This window comes from Styela clava, chromosome 14 (assembly GCF_964204865.1).
Source record: "Styela clava chromosome 14, kaStyClav1.hap1.2, whole genome shotgun sequence".
NCBI classification, from domain to species: Eukaryota; Metazoa; Chordata; class Ascidiacea; order Stolidobranchia; family Styelidae; genus Styela; species Styela clava.
In genome coordinates this window covers 14,518,630-14,538,676 of record NC_135263.1, presented here as the reverse complement: position 1 = coordinate 14,538,676, position 20,047 = coordinate 14,518,630, and the positions used below count along the sequence as shown (strand labels likewise).

The 20,047-nt window shown below is 43.6% G+C and overlaps 1 long non-coding RNA gene across 1 annotated transcript; it reads right to left on the bottom strand.

Annotated features, from left to right (window-relative positions):
• Nucleotides 1–16,978: 16,978 nt before the first annotated feature.
• Nucleotides 16,979–19,030, bottom strand: LOC144432129 (uncharacterized). Its single transcript, XR_013480403.1, has 3 exons — nucleotides 18,435–19,030; nucleotides 18,072–18,147; nucleotides 16,979–17,466 (listed from the first exon to the last, which is right to left on the bottom strand). It is a non-coding gene; the product is annotated as an uncharacterized LOC144432129 (long non-coding RNA).
• Nucleotides 19,031–20,047: the final 1,017 nt, after the last annotated feature.

Sequence of the window (20,047 nt, the reverse complement as noted above, 5' to 3'; positions counted from 1 at the left end):
ATCCGTATTAAACGGTATCGTATTTCTTTGTTTCAACCAGAAAATAGTCGAGAACAGGTAATATTTCTGTAAGATATGAACTTGTTGCGACCCAACAGGTGGTCACAAGACGCGCAAAAAAGCATGGGCCGCTGAGATCTTTTCCAGTATTTTGAGCGGGTACAGTAGGATTTTGAGCCTGGTGCCAAGTTACCGACGTCTTTTCATTGTAATGTAAATTCATTTCGTTTGAGGCGTCGATCAACTGCAGTTGCAACTGCAACTGCAACTCGATTAAAAAGAAAAAGCTTGATTAAAATTGTGATTCTATCTTACAGTCCAGATTTAAAAAATATTCATTTTCATAATTTTGGATATCTCTTGATTACGAATGTTCATCGCTAAGTAATCGAGCAATCAAACTGTTTTCCGTATTTTCAACCAGTTACTTATGCGTTATGCGAAAAAACAGTTTCATCACTAGCTTTTATTAAAACGAAGCAGGGAAATCGGCTACACGCCGATGCAGGAACTTCTTTACTTCTCTGAGGCCTCGTTTGCAATCCTATATTAGAAACGAAACAGCAGCAAAATTCTCACTAGAGGTAATTGTGTTTGTACATATGACTTGGCATGAATTATCAGAGTTTTTTTTTTTATATTGACGAGTGAGAACTTGAAATTCTCGATGTTATAGGCTGTCACGTAAGGGCAACATTACAACACCATCTGTGTCTAATAGTGTTAGTAGTGCATGTTGCACATCTGTGTTTTAGGCAAGTAAGGTCTTGAACATATATCCCATCTCTGTTATACTGTTTAATTATTATGCAGTTACTGTTACATTTTAGGGCGAATAAACATATATATATATATATATACATAGTCGCTCAGATTTAACGGAAGCAGGTGGGCGGAAAAGTCAGTTTACAAACGAGATAAACATTACCGTACATTTGCGTATTACATTAACATATTGTCCCAATATATATACAGGGAATTTTTTTAGGTACGCAACATAGAGCGTTCATTTTTTCAGGAAACATAGCATCGATAAGTAGCATAATTTATGTATTGTTTGCATTTTCAACAACCCACAGAATGGCAAGGAGATTAACCCAAGGAATGGGGTGAAAAATTGCTGTTTGGCAAGAAGCATATAAAACAGTGAGGCATTCAGCACTTTACGACGAAGTATTACGCAATTTATCAAAAATTCATGGAAACTGAATCTGTAATTGATGCACAAAGATCCGGAAGACCAATGGACGGATACTCTGAGGTAGCTGAATTACTTTCAAATTCTCTGTTAAAGAGGCGCCAAGTGTGCCTTACTGATTTACATGCTTCTTGCCAATCAACAATTTTGCGCCTCATTTTTTGAGGGTTAATCTCTTTGTCCTTCTACGGGTTGTTTAGATGCAAACAATACCCAAATTTTACTAGTTATCCATACTATGTTTCCTGAAAAAAATGAACGCTCTACGATGAGTACCTGAAAAGCAAATCAAAACTAAAAGTGTATACTTACTTTTGAGACATCCCGTATATATATATATAAATCTGAAATTGTCATTGCGGTGAACCACCCAACGGCGGCGAGAAGTCCAGCAATCCTCCCGCACATGGCTACATGTGATTTGAACAAGAGTACCCACACAAGGTAATCAGAGGTGCGGTGACGAGCGTATTCCTAACGCTTAGCACGATGCGACGCACCGCCGAGTCAAATGAGCAGGCAATAGTTTCATAACGATAGAATAGGAGATCAAAAACCTAGTTTAGCGGTTACTTAACTAATCCTGGTTTAAGTCCGACGCCACGAGGCAAAACGTCGTGGCATGTTGCTCTTTGACCCCGTATTCCCATGGCGATGACAACGCGAACCCAATTTTGTTGTAATTTGCTGTCTTTGCAAAGTCGGTTTTTGATGTATTTCGTTGATTTTGCCGAAGCAAAACAAGCTGGGCGGCAGAACTACGAAGAGCTGACGCGCATTACCCGAAATATCAAAATAATAACGATTTACCATAAATAGAATTCTTCCCACTACTGGTACAGTCTACAACAGGGTCGGCCAACCCTTTTTGGTCGAAGGGCCACATGTGATTCATTAATATTTGCGCTGGCCACTTGACATGGTAGTTATGAATATGATATAGTTTTGCTACTCTACTACAGGTTAATAATAAAAAAAATACCCTCAAATCAAACTTTCACAATTATTAGAACAATAAAACTGTTGTTTTCCAACCATTGACGGGGCGCCATCAGTGGTTATTACCGAAAGTTTAGCCAAAGACAAGACAAGACGCTTGATCATTTTTATCACAGCTCTCGAAAAAGCAATGCCTCTAGTCGTACCTTTGACAGGGGCAATGGCTGCGGTCTCCACGGTCATTTTATATCATCATCAACTACCTGCAAAAAGATAGCGAGTCACCAACTGAGCAGTAAACTTAATGTCACCGCTTCGTCCAGGGGTCGGTCGCTTCGCTACCCGCGAGGGGAAATGTAAAGAAATGTGTTTAGTAAGGTAAAAAGTAGGTGTTTGTTCTGATTTTGTTGGAAGACCCTGGTCGTTGCGCCGGACGAATGGCGGCATTCGTCCGGCGCGGTGCCCCCGACCTTTTTAGTCCATTAAATAGTTTAAATACCAGGTTAGAAACCGATCACCCCCAATGGAAATCAAGTTTTATTAATTTTAGGGCCCGTGATCACTCAACCGTGACGAATTTTTTTTGACATAAATTAGACCTCAATTAACTTGTATGACCCAGATATGGCCTCTCTACCTATTACCATTCTCGAGATATAACGTAAAATCACTGGAGCATGACTGAAGAGTTGGAGGAAAAAAATTCCTTTTAAAATGGATTCAAATAGTTTTTCCAAATATGCCCATGCTTTCACTTTCTCAATATGTCCTTTCAGAGGCCTGCAATAAGCCAAAATCACTAAAGCGTGACTGGGGAGTAAGAGAACAAAAATTTCTTCAAAAAAATGTTAAACTAATTTTTCCAACCATACCTATCTATTTCATTTCTCAATAGCTCCATTTTTAAGTGCGCAACCTTCTTACGCCACTGGAGGGCTATTGGGAGGGGGAAACACCGATTTTTCAGTAAAGAAAATTTCAAATATTTATACTCTTTGAGAATTAGGCAAATCTTGGCCCAAAATCCCATTCACATGCCTCAGAATTGCCTAAAAACAATAGAACCTAAGTGGGCGTGGCTTTGCACGAGTTCTCTCACCACAGAGGGCGTGGGGGCACAGCCCCCACCGCCAAAAAGACTTGGAAAAATTCCTAATAGTCGGGCAAACGCTTTCCGGCCCCGGAAACTTAGCTAAACGGCCTCTAAACCCCTAAATCACTCTCGCGTGACTTGATTGACAGCTGATTGACCAATGAACAGCCTCGGGCCACAAAAACCCCGTTTTGACCCCTTTCCTCTGGCCCGATCGTTTCCAAAAATTTTCTGCGTCATGCGGACAGGGATACCTGACTAACGTGCTAATCACCTACCTCATCTGCCCTACCCTACATAGTGGAAATGCTCATCAGTCGGTCTCCCACGCATAGAATTTTAACTTCCACCTCACGTGCAACGTTTTCTGATTTAGACTGTGCATTCGCACTTTCAGTGCGACAGGTTGCGAGACCATCCAGAGACGGTCGCTGCGCTACCCGCGAGGGGAAATGTAAGGGAGATATTTGAGTATAAACGAGCGTATGTTTCATTATGAGTTTGTTGGATGCACCAGGGTCGTTGCGCCGGACGAATGGCGGAAATTCGTCCGGCGCGTAGCCCCCAGCCACTTTAGTTCATTCAGTAGTTTAAATAACACGTCATAAACTGATCACTCTTGATGGATGTCGATTTTTATCAATTTTAAGGTCCGTGATCACTCGACCGTGACGAAATTTTATAGGCATAAACTTTACTCCAACTACCTTGTATAACCCAAATATGAGACCCCTGTCTATTACCGTTCTCGAGATATGGCAGAAAATCACTGGACCGTTACTGAAGGCTACTAGAAAAAAAATTTTGCTGATACGTGATTGAAATGATTCTTCTGATCATGCCCATGCCTTTAGATTCTTGATAAGACATCTCTGAAGCCGGCAAAAGACCAAAATCACTAGACCGTGACGGAGGCACGGGAGCAAAAAAATTTCTTGAAAAAAGTATTAAACTAAACTTTCTCAACCTACCTATGTATTTTTTTTTCTCAATATCTCAATTCTAAAGCGCAACATTCCGAACTCACTGGACCGTTACGGGGACGGGGAATCCCCAAAGTTCGGGTGGTGATATATTCTATTAATTAGTCCCTTCGATATTTATGCATCGCTTTGCCCGAAAACCGATTCCGAGTGCTCCTATTCGCCCGAAAACCATATTACCTAAGTGGGCGTGGCTTTCTACACGTTTTTTCGCCACTGGGGGGGCGGGGGCACATCCCCCACCCCCAAACATGTTTGGATAAATTCCCAATGCTCTGGCAAACCCTTTCCCGGCCCGGAAACGCAGCCAAAGGGCTTCTAAACCCCAAACCCACACTTGCGTGACTTGACTGACAGCTTGATTGACAGGTGGCCACTAAAAGCCAGTTTTGGCCCACTTCCTCTGGCCCGATCGTTCCGAAAAATTTTCTGTGTTCGTTTGGTAACAGCCCCCAGCTACATGCCAAGTTTCAACCCGATCGGCCCGCCAGTTTTCTTGGAAATACCCTTTTCACCCCCACATATCGCATATACTTTCAACTAACCTGCCCTACGTGCAATGACCTCTGATATATACTGTGCATACGCACTAAAGTGCTACCGGGTTGCCATACCATCCAGGGGAGGTCGCTACGCTACCCGCGAGGGGAAATGTATAGAAATATTTTTAGTAAATTAAGAAGCAGATGTTTGTTTGAAGTTTGTTGGAGGACCCGGGTCGTTGCGCCGGACGAATGGCGGAAATTCGTCCGGCGCTCTGCCCCCGACCCCTTCAGTCCATTAAGAAGTTCAAATACCACGTAATAAACTGATCACCCCTGACCGGAGTCGAATTTTTCCAATTATAAGGTCCGTGATCACTCAACCGTGACGAAATTTTTTTGACATAAACTAGACCTCAACTACCTTGTATGACCCAAATATGGCATCTCTACCTATTACCATTCTCGAGATATAACGTAAAATCACTGGAGCGTGACTGAGGAGATGAGGAAATAAAATTTCTTCCAAAATAGATTCAAATAATTTTTCTTAACATGCCCATGCCTTTACTTTCCTAATAGGTCCTTTCAGAGGCCTGCAATAAGCCAAAATCACTAGACCATGACTGGGGAGTATGAGAAAAAAAATTTCTTGAAAAAAGCATTAAACTAAATTTTCCCAACATACCTATCTATTTTATTTCTCGATAGCTTCATTTTTATGTGCGCAACCTTCTTACGCCACTGGAGGGCGATTGGGAGGGGGATGTCCCAAGATTCAGGTGGTGAAATATTCTATATATTGGTCCCTTTGAGATTTAAGCATCACTTTGCCCAAAAACCGATTCCAAGTGCTCCTAATAGCCCAAAAACCATATTACATAAGTGGGCGTGGCTTTCTACACGTTTTCTCACAGCTGGGGGGGGTGGTGGCACTGCCCCCACCCCCAATTATACTTGGAAAAATTCCCAATACTCGGCCAAACGCTTTCTGGCCCCGGAAACGGTGCTAAACGGCCTCTAAACCCCAAACTCACTCTTGCGTGACTTGATGGACAGCCGATTGACCAATCAGCAGCTTCGGGCCACTAAAATACCGTTTTGGCCCACTTCCTTTGGCCCGATCGTTCTGAAAAATTTTCTGTGTCATCACGACACCTTGCCCTGCATACGTGCCAAGTTTCGTCCGGATCGGCCCGCCAGTTGTCTGGGAAATGGGTTTTCATGGGGTCTGCTCTAGAAGACTTCGTCACATTATTTTTGCTCTATGAGCAAAGGCTTTTGACCATTACTGTGCATACGCACTAAAGTGCTACCAGTTTGCCTTACCATCCAGGGGAGGTCGCTACGCTACCCGCGAGGGGAAATGTATAGAAATATTTTTAGTAAATTAAGAAGCAGATGTTTGTTTGAAGTTTGTTGGAGGACCCGGGTCGTTGCGCCGGACGAATGGCGGAAATTCGTCCGGCGCTCTGCCCCCGACCCCTTCAGTCCATTAAGAAGTTCAAATACCACGTAATAAACTGATCACCCCTGACCGGAGTCGAATTTTTCCAATTATAAGGTCCGTGATCACTCAACCGTGACGAAATTTTTTTGACATAAACTAGACCTCAACTACCTTGTATGACCCAAATATGGCATCTCTACCTATTACCATTCTCGAGATATAACGTAAAATCACTGGAGCGTGACTGAGGAGATGAGGAAATAAAATTTCTTCCAAAATAGATTCAAATAATTTTTCTTAACATGCCCATGCCTTTACTTTCCTAATAGGTCCTTTCAGAGGCCTGCAATAAGCCAAAATCACTAGACCATGACTGGGGAGTATGAGAAAAAAAATTTCTTGAAAAAAGCATTAAACTAAATTTTCCCAACATACCTATCTATTTTATTTCTCGATAGCTTCATTTTTATGTGCGCAACCTTCTCACGCCACTGGAGGGCGATTGGGAGGGGGATGTCCCAAGATTCAGGTGGTGAAATATTCTATATATTGGTCCCTTTGAGATTTAAGCATCACTTTGCCCAAAAACCGATTCCAAGTGCTCCTAATAGCCCAAAAACCATATTACATAAGTGGGCGTGGCTTTCTACACGTTTTCTCACAGCTGGGGGGGGTGGTGGCACTGCCCCCACCCCCAATTATACTTGGAAAAATTCCCAATACTCGGCCAAACGCTTTCTGGCCCCGGAAACGGTGCTAAACGGCCTCTAAACCCCAAACTCACTCTTGCGTGACTTGATGGACAGCCGATTGACCAATCAGCAGCTTCGGGCCACTAAAATACCGTTTTGGCCCACTTCCTTTGGCCCGATCGTTCTGAAAAATTTTCTGTGTCATCACGACACCTTGCCCTGCATACGTGCCAAGTTTCGTCCGGATCGGCCCGCCAGTTGTCTGGGAAATGGGTTTTCATGGGGTCTGCTCTAGAAGACTTCGTCACATTATTTTTGCTCTATGAGCAAAGGCTTTTGACCATTACTGTGCATACGCACTAAAGTGCTACCAGTTTGCCTTACCATCCAGGGGAGGTCGCTACGCTACCCGCGAGGGGAAATGTATAGAAATATTTTTAGTAAATTAAGAAGCAGATGTTTGTTTGAAGTTTGTTGGAGGACCCGGGTCGTTGCGCCGGACGAATGGCGGAAATTCGTCCGGCGCTCTGCCCCCGACCCCTTCAGTCCATTAAGAAGTTCAAATACCACGTAATAAACTGATCACCCCTGACCGGAGTCGAATTTTTCCAATTATAAGGTCCGTGATCACTCAACCGTGACGAAATTTTTTTGACATAAACTAGACCTCAACTACCTTGTATGACCCAAATATGGCATCTCTACCTATTACCATTCTCGAGATATAACGTAAAATCACTGGAGCGTGACTGAGGAGATGAGGAAATAAAATTTCTTCCAAAATAGATTCAAATAATTTTTCTTAACATGCCCATGCCTTTACTTTCCTAATAGGTCCTTTCAGAGGCCTGCAATAAGCCAAAATCACTAGACCATGACTGGGGAGTATGAGAAAAAAAATTTCTTGAAAAAAGCATTAAACTAAATTTTCCCAACATACCTATCTATTTTATTTCTCGATAGCTTCATTTTTATGTGCGCAACCTTCTTACGCCACTGGAGGGCGATTGGGAGGGGGATGTCCCAAGATTCAGGTGGTGAAATATTCTATATATTGGTCCCTTTGAGATTTAAGCATCACTTTGCCCAAAAACCGATTCCAAGTGCTCCTAATAGCCCAAAAACCATATTACATAAGTGGGCGTGGCTTTCCACACGTTTTCTCACCACTGGGGGGGTGGTGGCACTGCCCCCACCCCCAATTATACTTGGAAAAATTCCCAATACTCGGCCAAACGCTTTCTGGCCCCGGAAACGGTGCTAAACGGCCTCTGAACCCCAAACTCACTCTTGCGTGACTTGATGGACAGCCGATTGACCAATCAGCAGCTTCGGGCCACTAAAATACCGTTTTGGCCCACTTCCTTTGGCCCGATCGTTCTGAAAAATTTTCTGTGTAATCACGACACCTTGCCCTGCATACGTGCCAAGTTTCGTCCGGATCGGCCCGCCAGTTGTCTGGGAAATGGGTTTTCATGGGGTCTGCTCTAGAAGACTTCGTCACATTATTTTTGCTCTATGAGCAAAGGCTTTTGACCATTACTGTGCATACGCACTAAAGTGCTACCAGTTTGCCTTACCATCCAGGGGAGGTCGCTGCGCTACCCGCGAGGGGGAATGTATAGAAATATTTTTAGTAAATTAAGAAGCAGATGTTTGTTTGCAGTTCGTTGAAGGACCCGGGTTGTTGCGCCGGACGAATGACGGAAATTCGTCCGGCGCTCTGCCCCCGACACCTCTAGTCCATTGAGAAGTACAAATACCCTGTAATAAACTGATCACCCCTAACCGGAGTCGAAATTTCCAATTTTAAGGTCCGTGTTCACTCAACCGTGACGAAATTTTTTTGACACAAACTAGACCTCAACTACCTTGTATGACCCAAATATGACATCTCTACCTTTTACCATTCTCGAGATATAACGTAAAATCACTGGAGCGTGACTGAGGTACTGGAGAAAAAAAATTTCTTTTAAAATGGCTTCAAATAATTTTTCTAAACATGCCCATGCCTTTACTTTCTTAATAAGTCCCTTCAGAAGCCTGCAATAAGCCAAAATCACTAAAGCGTGACTGGGGAGTAGGAGAAAAAAAATTTCTTGAAAAAAGCGTTAAACTAAATTTTCCCAACATACCTATCTATTTTATTTCTCGATAGCTTCATTTTTAGGTGCGCAACCTTCTTACGCCACTGGAGGGCGATTGGGAGGGGGAATTCCCAAAATTCAGGTGGTGAAATATTCTATATATTAGTCCCTTTGAGATTTAAGCATCACTTTGCCCAAAAACCAATTCCAAGTGCTCCTAATAGCCCAAAAACCATATTACCTAAGTGGGCGTGGCTTTCCACACGTTTTCTCACCACTGGGGGGGTGGTGGCACTGCCCCCACCCCCAATTATACTTGGAAAAATTCCCAATACTCAGGCAAACGCTTCTTGGCCCCGGAAACGGAGCTAAACGGCCTCTAAACCCCAAACTCACTCTTGCGTGACTTGATGGACAGCCGATTGACCAATCAGCAGCCTTGGACCCCTAAAATCCCGTTTTGGCCCACTTCCTTTGGCCCGATCGCTCCCAAAAATTTTCTGTGTTTGTTTGGTAACTACCTCCCGCTACATGCCAAGTTTCGTCTCGATTGGCCCGCCAGTTTTCTGGGAAATGGTGTTTACCAGCGGCGGCTGTTAATGTACTTCCAGCTTTAGTCTTTCGTGCAACGAATTCTGATCCATACTGTGCATACGCACTTTCAGTGCTCTCAGGTTGCCTGACCATCCAGGGTCGGTCGCTTCGCTACCCGCGAGGGGAAATGTAAGAAAGAGATTTGAGTATAAATGAGCGGATGTTTCATTATAAGTTTGTTGGATGCACCAGGGTCGTTGCGCCGAACGAATGGCGGAAATTCGTCCGGCGCGTAGCCCCCAGCCACTTTAGTTCATTAAGTAGTTTAAATGACACGTCGTAAACTGATCGCTCTCGATGGATGTCGATTTTTATCAATTTTAAGGTCCGTGATCACTCGACCGTGACGAAATTTTTTAGGCATAAACTTCACTCCAACTACCTTGTATAACCCAAATATGAGACACCTGTCTATTACCGTTCTCGAGATATAGCTCAAAATCACTGGACCGTGACTGAAGCCTACTAGACAAAAAATTCCGCTGATACGTAATTGGAACAATTTTTCTAATCATGCCCATGCCTTTGCATTTTTGATAAGACCTCTCAAAAGCCGGCAAAAGGCCAAAATCACTAGACCGTGACGGAGGCACGGGAGCAAAAAAATTTCTCGAAAAAAATATTAAACTAATTTTTCCCAACATACCTATGTATTTTATTTCTCGATAGCTTCAATTTTAGGTGCGCAACCTTCTTACGCCACTGGAGGGCGATTGGGAGGGGTAATTCCCAAAGTTCAGGTAGCGAAATCTTCTATTTATTAGTCCCTTTGAGATTTAGGCATCACTTTGCCCAAAAACCAACTCCAAGTGCTCCTAATCGCCCAAAAACCATATTACTCAAGTGGGCGTGGCTTTCCACACGTTTTCTCACCACTGGGGGGGCGGTGGCACTGCCCCCACCCCCAATTATACTTGAAAAAATTCCCAATACTCGGGCAAACGTTTTCCGACCCCGGAAACAGAGCTAAACGGCCTCCAACCCCTAAAATCATCAAGCGTGACTTGACTGACAGCGGATTGACCAATCAGAAGCCTCGGGCCGCTAAAACCCCGTTTTGGCCCCCTTCCCTTGGCCCGATCGTTCCCAAAAATTTTCTGTGTCCGTTTGGTAAGTGTCCCCAGCTACATGCAAAGTTTCGTTCGGATCGGCCCGTCGGTTCTCCGGATAATAGTGATATTGCAGCGCTCCCAGGTAGTACTTGCCAGCTATATCTCACGATCAACGTTTTCTGATTTCCACTGTGCTTTCGCACTTGCGTGCTCTCGGGTTGCCTAACCATCCAGTGGTGGTCAAAGGTGCGGCCTTCGGCCTCCCAACGAGGGGGAAAAGCGCTAAAGCGCACATTTGTAACGCTCGACGCTTTTTTAAAAACGTAGCACTCGCGTGTCTATCACCGCCGTAAGTCGCGCCGATCGAATAGCGGAAATTCGATCGGCGCACGCCCCCCAAATTTGAATTGTTTACCAAGTTTAATCGATCTGTAGGCGTTTCACCACTAGGGGGCGCGTGGAGGACTCTAATTCATGAAATAAAGAATTAGGGTCGTTAGTACAACGTGTCGGCCAGGTTTACAGGTTCTACTAACTACAGAACTCGAGATAAAGATTTTTGCGATTTGACCACTAGTGGGAGCACGTGTGCGGTAGAGACTTTAAACTAAGAAAAAGTACCACCTAAGCTTTCCACTGACAGAGTTTGAACACTCTATCTATCGCAGAACTCGAGATATAGATTTTCGCGATTTGACCACTAGTGGGAGCTCGGGTGCGGTTGGGTCCCCAAACTAAGAAAGAGTAACACTAGAGCTTCCCAATGACTGACTTTGAAGCCTCTATCTATCGCAGAAGCCGTAATTTAGCGATTTCAATATTTGACCACAAGGTGGCCGGATCCGTCCCAAATTTTTTTTGAGGGGTTAATTAGTTTAGTTATACACGTTTTCCAAGTATGAGCCCTCTGCCTACACGGGAACCCCTATTTCCGATAACGACACAGACCAGACTGCCGAAATGGTGTTGCCAGGTTTTAAAAAACTAAGAAATCCCTTTCTCGTTATCTGGGGCGGGGAGGGGAAACCCCCCCGCCTTGAAAAAATTCAAAATAATTTTAGCGAAGTCCCTCTCGCCTCGCGCGGCCCGGAAACCCCGGGAAACTGCAAGAAATCAAAGGATTACCTTATATGGAACGTCATGTGACCTACGCATTGAAGGAGAAAGGCACTTTTTGGCTTTCGGGCCGTTTTTCGGGCCCTTCCCTTGGCGGGATCGTTCTGAAAAATTTTCTCAGTAATGGGGGGACCGTCAGCTCTCTTTAGACACCTCGGGCGACCCTGTAGGACTTGCGGTTTTCTCTATTAGGCTTGTTGACCCCGACTTTTGCACTTCACAACCCAACCACACTTCGCACGTTATACGTGCACCGAAAACTATTACCTATTCGCGCCTCACGGCGCGGTCGGTTTGACAAACCGTGCTGCAACATCCAGTGGTGATCACAGGTGCGGCCTTCGGCCTCCCAACGAGGGGGAAAAGCGCTAACGCGCAAATATATAACGCTTGACGCTTGCTTAAAAACGTAGCACTCGCGTCTCTATCACCGCCGTAAGTCGCGCCGATCGAATAGCGGAAATTCGATCGGCGCAGGCCCCCCAAATTTGAAATGTTTATCAAGTTTAATCGATCTATAGACCAGAACTCGAGATACAGATTTTTGCGATTTGATCACTAGTGGGAGCTCGGGTGCGGTAGAGACTTAGAACTAAGAAAGAGTACCACCAAAGCTTCTCACTGACCGACTTTGAAGACTCTCTCTATCGCAGAACTCGAGATATAGATTTTTGCGATTTGACCACTAGTGGGAGCACGGGTGCGGTGGAGTCCCCAAACTAAGAAAGATTATTACCAAAGCTTTCCACTGACCGACTTTGAAGACTCTATCTATCGCAGAATCCGAAATTTAGCGATTTCATTAATTGACCACAAGGTGGCCGGATCGGTCCCAAATTTTTTTTGAGTGGTTAATTAGTTTAGTTATACACGTTTTCCAAGTATGAGCCCTCTGCCTACACCGGAACCCTTATTTCCGATAACGACACATACCATACTGCCGAAATGGTGTTGCCAGGTTTTAAAAACTAAGAAATCCAGTTTTCGTTATCTGGGGCGGGAAGGGGAAACCCCCCCGCCTTGAAAATATTCAAAATAATTTTAGCAAGGTCCCTCTCGCCTTGCGCGTCCCGGTAACCCCTTGAAAAGGCAAGAAATCAAAGGATTACCTTATATGGAACGTCATGTGACCTACGTATGGAAAGAGAAAGGCACTTTTGGGCTTTCGGGCCGTTTTTCGGGCCCTTCCCGTGGCGGGATCGTTCTGAAAAATTTCTCTGTTTCTGGGGGGACCGTCAGCTCTCTTTAGACACCTCGGGCGAGTCTCTACGACTTGCGGTTATCTCAATAGTCGCTGCGGCACCCGTTTCGCTAACGTACAACCCAACTACACTACGCACGTTACACGTGCACCGACAACGATCGCATGTTCGCGCCTGACGGCGCGTTTGTGTGACAAACGGTGCTGCAACATCCAGGGGAGGGTCGCTACGCTACCCGCGAGGGGAAATGTATGGAAATATTTTTAGTAAATTAAGAAGCATATGTTTGTTTGAAGTTTGTTGGAGGGCCCACGTCGTTGCGCCGGACGAATGGCGGAAATTCGTCCGGCGCTGTGCCCCCGACCCCTATAGTCCATTAAGAAGTTCAAATACCCTGTTATAAACTGATCACCCCTAACGGGAGTCGAATTTTTCCAATTTTAAGGTCCGTGATCACTCAACCGCGACGAATTTTTTTTGACATAAACTAGACCTCAACTACCTTGTATGACCCAAATATGGCATCTCTACCTTCTACCATTCTCGAGATATAACGTAAAATCACTGGAGCGTGACTGAGGAGCTGGAGAAATGAAATTTCTTTCAAAATATATTCGAATCATTTTTCTAAACATGCCCATGCCTTTACTTTCTCAATAAGTCCTTTCAGAGGCCTGCAATAAGCCAAACTCACTAGACCATGACTGGGGAGTAAGAGAAAAAAAATTTCTCGAAAAAAGCATTAAACTAAATTTTCCCAACATACCTATCTATTTTATTTCTCGATAGCTACATTTTTAGGTGCGCAACCTTCTTACGCCACTGGAGGGCGATTGGGAGGGGGAAGTCCCAAGATTCAGGTGGTGAAATATTCTATATATTAGTCCCTTTGAGATTTAAGCATTACTTTGCCCAAAAACCAATTCCAAGTGCTCCTAATAGCCCCGAAACGATATTACCTAAGTGGGCGTGGCTTTACACACGTTTTCTCACCTCTGGGGGGGCGGTGGCACTGCCCCCGCCCCCAATTATACTTGGAAAAATTCCCAATACTCGGTCAAACGCTTTCCGACCCCGGAAACTGAGCTAAACGGCCTCTAAACCCCAAACTCACTCTCGCGTGACTTGACGGACAGCCGATTGACCAATCAGCAGCTCCGGGCCACTAAAATCCCGTTTTGGCCCACTTCCTTTGGCCCGATCGCTCCCAAAAATTTTCTGTGTTCGTTTGGTAACTAGCCCCCGCTACATGCAAAGTTTCGTCCGGATCGGCCCTGTGGTTCTTCAGATAATAGTGATTCACGGTCGCTTAGAGTAGTTAGCTTTAGCTATTGACTTTCGTGCAACGAAATTTGATTCTATACTGTGCATACGCACTTTCAGTGCTCTCGGGTTGCCTAACCATCCAGAATAAACGTCTGCCTGCGGCACACGACGAGGGGGGCCGCGGGCGCACAAATGGTTGGTTGGGCTCGGGCCGGTTTTGTCTACGACGCTCGAGCCGCCATCCGTTGCGTCGGACGGATCGCGGCATGATCCGACCGACGCCATCGGCCCCCCCTAACATAAAGAGTTTCAACGATACGGACTGGAGTATATTTTTATCAATTTTAAGGTCCGTGATCACTCGACCATGACGAAATTTTATAGGCATAAACTTTACTCCAACTACCTCGTATACCCCAAATACGAGACCCCTATCTATTACCGTTCTCGAGATATGGCCTAAAATCACTGGACCGTGACTGAAGGCTAATAGAAAAAAAATTTCGCTGATACGTGATTGGAATAATTTTTCTGATCACGCCCATGCCTTTAGATTCTTGATATGACCTCTCAGAAGCCGGCAAAAGGCCAAAATCACTAGACCGTGACAGAGGCACGGGAGCAAAAAAATTTCTTGAAAAAAGTATTAAACCAAACTTTCTCAACCTACCTATGTATTTTTTTTCCTCAATATCTCAAATCTTAAGCGCAACATTCCGAACTCACTGGACCGTTACGGGGAAGGGGAATCCCCAAAGTTGAGGTGGTAATATATTCCATTAATTAGTCCCTTCCATAAATATGCATCACTTTGCCCCAAAACCGATTCCAAAGACTCCTAATCGTCCAAAAACCATATTACCCAAGTGGGCGTGGCTTTCCACACGTTTTCTCACCACTGGGGGGGCGGGGGCACTTCCCCCACCCCCAAACATGTTTGGAAAAATTCCCAATGCCCGGGCGAACCGTTTCCCGGCCCGGAAACGCAGCCAAACGGCTTCTAAACCCCAAAATCACTCTTGCGTGACTTGACTGACAGCCCATTGACCAATCAGCAGCTTTGGGCCACTAAAAGCCAGTTTTGGCCCACTTGCCCTGGCCCGATCGTTCCGAAAAATTTTCTTTGTTAGTTTCCCCCCGTCCCCCATCTTTTGACACCTCGGGCGTGTCTCTACCATTTGCGGTTCTCCGAAAACACTCACTACTAGAGCCGTCGCCTATATTACCCACATATCATACACTTGGCCGCCGGCTTTCGATTTCTGTTGCAACTATCGTTGCCATATGCACTGACGTGGGCGGAATAGCATCCAGGGTCGGTCGCTTCGCTACCCGCGAGGGGAAATGTAAGAAAGAGATTTGAGTATAAATGAGCGGATGTTTCATTATGAGTTTGTTGGATGCACCAGGGTCGTTGCGCCGGACGAATGGCGGAAATTCGTCCGGCGCGTAGCCCCCAGCCACTTTAGTTCATTAAGTAGTTTAAATGACACGTCATAAACTGATCGCTCTCGATGGATGTCGATTTTTATCAATTTTAATGTCCGTGATCACTCGACCGTGACGAAATTTTTTAGGCATAAACTTCACTCCAACTACCTTGTATAACCCAAATATGAGACACCTGTCTATTACCGGTCTAGAGATATAGCTCAAAATCACTGGACCGTGACTGAAGCCTACTAGACAAAAAATTCCGCTGATACGTAATTGGAATAATTTTTCTAATCATGCCCATGTCTTTAGATTTTTGATAAGACCTCTCAAAAGCCGGCAAAAGGCCAAAATCACTAGACCGTGACGGAGGCACGGGAGCAAAAAAATTTCTCGAAAAAAGTATTAAACTAAATTTTCCCAACATACCTATGTATTTTATTTCTCGATAGCTTCAATTTTAGGTGCGCAACCTTCTTACGCCACTGGAGGGCGATTGGGAGGGGTAATTCCCAAAGTTCAGGTAGCGAAATCTTCTATTTATTAGTCCCTTTGAGATTTAGGCATCACTTTGCCCAAAAACCAACTCCAAGTGCTCCTAATCGCCCAAAAACCATATTACCCAAGTGGGCGTGGCTTTCCACACGTTTTCTCACCACTGGGGGGGCGGTGGCACTGCCCCCACCCCCAATTATACTTGAAAAAATTCCCAATACTCGGGCAAACGTTTTCCGGCCCCGGAAACAGAGCTAAACGGCCTCCAAATCCTAAAATCATCAAGCGTGACTTGACTGACAGCGGATTGACCAATCAGAAGCCTCGGGCCGCTAAAACCCCGTTTTGGCCCCCTTCCCTTGGCCCGATCGTTCCCAAAAATTTTCTGTGTCCGTTTGGTAAGTGTCCCCAGCTACATGCAAAGTTTCGTTCGGATCGGCCCGTCGGTTCTCCGGATAATAGTGATATTGCAGCGCTCCCAGGTAGTACTTGCCAGCTATATCTCACGATCAACGTTTTCTGATTTCCACTGTGCTTTCGCACTTGCGTGCTCTCGGGTTGCCTAACCATCAAGCGCCAAGGAATAAAAAATTTCCCGCTTTTGCAATTAAAATTCCCGCAATAGAATTCCCAAGCTCTTCTACACGACGAGTTATGGTCTGTCTTGACAGGCTATTTTTGCAAACACCTAGAAATGCTTCTACATATGGCCCGCGGGCCACGAGTTGGACGACCCTGGTCTACAACACCAACTGAATCTAATATTCTTTTCCTAAAATCTCAGCGTAACAACAAACAGACTTAAATTATAGAACCCACATCCTACTTAAAAAACAGACAAAATGAACACATTTTAGCTGAAAACCTATCCCTGGCAAGTTCTGGGCCACAGGCTTCTACATATTTAACATTTTATTATTTTGAAAATTTGTATTGCAAAAATAACTAATATTCATTTGTTCAATTGACTGCTAAAATGTACTGACATTCAAGAAATGGAAAAAGTATAGAATCAATTCGGAAGAGGTGCTAAATTTTATCCTGGCTCTTACAGCTTTGAGACAGGAATGTGTCAACGTAATGCACACAGACACAGGTGCAATCATAGTTGTTGCTTTCGTTGCTATTTAAAAGTTTTATTTATTTCTTCTGCGGAAGACTCGCCAAGTGACCAAAAAACTCCGTTTCCTTCAAATGTTTTAGCATGCAAGGATTATTTGTTTGTTAAGCTTAAGTTAACCGGGTTCCACATATTTGTTGGACACAAAGGCGAGTTCCACATATTTGTTGGACACGAAGACGTAGCATAAAGCACTGCTGCAACCTTGACTTGACAACACTTTTACTATAATCCTATCCATAACAGTTGTTTGTCTTCATGACCTGAACAATATAAATAAAAATACAGGGTTAAAGATAGTATATTGATGAAGTGCGCTAGATATTAAAGAAGCAAATTCGACCTAGGCAATGACTAAAACCGAATAATTTGTATTCGAATTTGTACAGATTTTTTCGTATTCTGAAATGATATTTTTGAATAACATAAAATCCAACGTATATTTAATTATATGAATTTGGAAAAGTAAAACAGAGTATTTTTAGTTTTCAGATATAAAATGAAGGCTCTTTTGTCTTCGATTGTGATTGCATGTCGAACAACTTTGCTCTACTCTAAAATCATGTGACACCAGTTTTGCCTGCATGTAACAAGAAGTGACTAATGGGAATGATTTTGAAAAGTTTGTCACATCTCGGTTACTTGAACAGATCTGTGACAATACCAATAAGAATTATCGTAAGCATTTGGTTGATAAAAGTATCCTCACACCTCCTACGAATAATACAGATTATACACACAAAAACTAGAAATAATTTTCTTTTAACAGCTGATACTAAAGAGGCTCCTATTTTTACTGAAAAATGCGAACATAAATTTAGGACAGTTTACCTACAAATAATATGGCATTTAATAGTGACAAACTCACAAATTTGCTCTTCCAATAGAGCTGATGAAATTGATCATCATCATGGCACTCAGGCAGTTTACTTGTCTTGAAACAGCTGTAGAAATAAATGAAAAATCAGAAAACAATGTTACATTGAAGAAATAGTTATGATAGCATGAACCATTGCATTCATGATAAGTTATTGGCAATATATAGTTATCAATATACTCATTCCTGCATTCTAGCATTTGGTGAAATTCATGGGCATGGTACTACAATATTCTAGTTTCATTTTATATAGCAAGAGTCAGAATCATTAATACCATAAATATCGTACATCTGTGCATACCAATAACATGCAATATGATTTTACATTGGTGTATATCAAAATATCCAGCCAACCTTCTGCTATCTATTCGCTTCTTGCCTATTTTTTTGATCCAACTTCGGGAAGTTGCAGACTTGTGAATTAGCCGATGACAAGATACATACACCGGGGCACAGTGCAGTAGTGATACATGGATATCATAGGTAAATCTCAGTTCTGCTCATACACAAAATATAACCAAAAGGAATCTTTTGGGCACTGGTAGATCTAAATATCTGAAAATATATCATTTTTGTTAAAACATTTTGAAGTTTATATTACTGTATTGGGACTAGGAGTATCTGTTCGACGGTACCACTGCGCAACTGCTTACCAACGAAAATATACTAAAATACTAATTTTGAACAAGCAGTTGAGCTCTCTCCATCTGTTTTGCATTCTAGTTGGCCATTTATTTTGTTCTATAGCAGGGGTCACCAACGCGTTGCCCGCGGGCACCAAGTCGCCCGCGAAGACCATATGAGTCGCCCGCAGGTCTGTTCCAAACTAAGCTTAATAACGGCTTTTATAAGTAAGCTAAATCAATTAAATTTTGTCCTGCTATTTTAGTATAAATCACACTTTTATGGGAACTAAAAATGACACTATATTAATTATTGTAATCATCAACCTTATTTTATTTGACCTCAAAAATGTGACGGGTCAATTAACACTCTTCCAATTATGACGTCACACTGAGATCACTCTCCACGAACTCGCGCTTTTTCTTGTCCGTTGGTTAGCGGAGCAGTAACAATACAATTATTGATTCCAAAGAAAAATCCAACATTTTCACGATGAATGGTAGGTGGATATATTTATACCACCATAAAAACAGCCTGCGTGTGTCTCATTAGTGGGGCAATTTTAGCGACGGCAGAGCGGAGAAATATTTCACATCTTGTCACGTAATCTTCCGCGCTAACTACCCACTGGTCAGCACAGTACGGACAGAAAAAGCTCGCGATTCGAATCATACAGCAATCCTATTTTACGAGACCATCGTTCGTTTCAACCTATCCTTTCGAATCAACATTTTTGACAATCTCAGGATAGGAGGAGATTTACATATTTATCCCGGGGGAGAAGATAGCCGATAGGACGGCTTAACCATATGACAAACCACGGCTTCTCGCCGGTTACCATTCGATGTCGGGTATGGGATTAGTTAGTTATTTGTTTCCGGAAGCCTGGACTTGATGGCGAAGGAAGCCTTAACCGGCCAGTGGTTACGTGAACCACCCTACGGCGGCGAGGAGTCAGCAATCCTTTCGCACATAACTATCCCCGTATGAGATTCTAACCTGCGAACCTAACGCTCACGATGGGCCATAGCGCCGCGACTCACTCCACCAGGAACAAACATGGAACACGCCTCACTGATGAAAATCCGCAAGACTCGCTCAGAGTTACAGTGTCAAGTTACACGTCGGAGTATAATACAATGCAACATTTGATAGTACAACTGTTAAGTCCATTTTATCTTAGACTTGTGCAGAGTGTTGAAAATCAATTTAAAAACACTCAGTTCTGAAATACAAGTGTTATTGATAGAAATTTCTTTGCAACGTTGTGATAATCGTTTGATTTCCTGAAGAATCCTAAAGTTTATTAGTGTCTATACTTCACTAAATACCAGTAATTATAT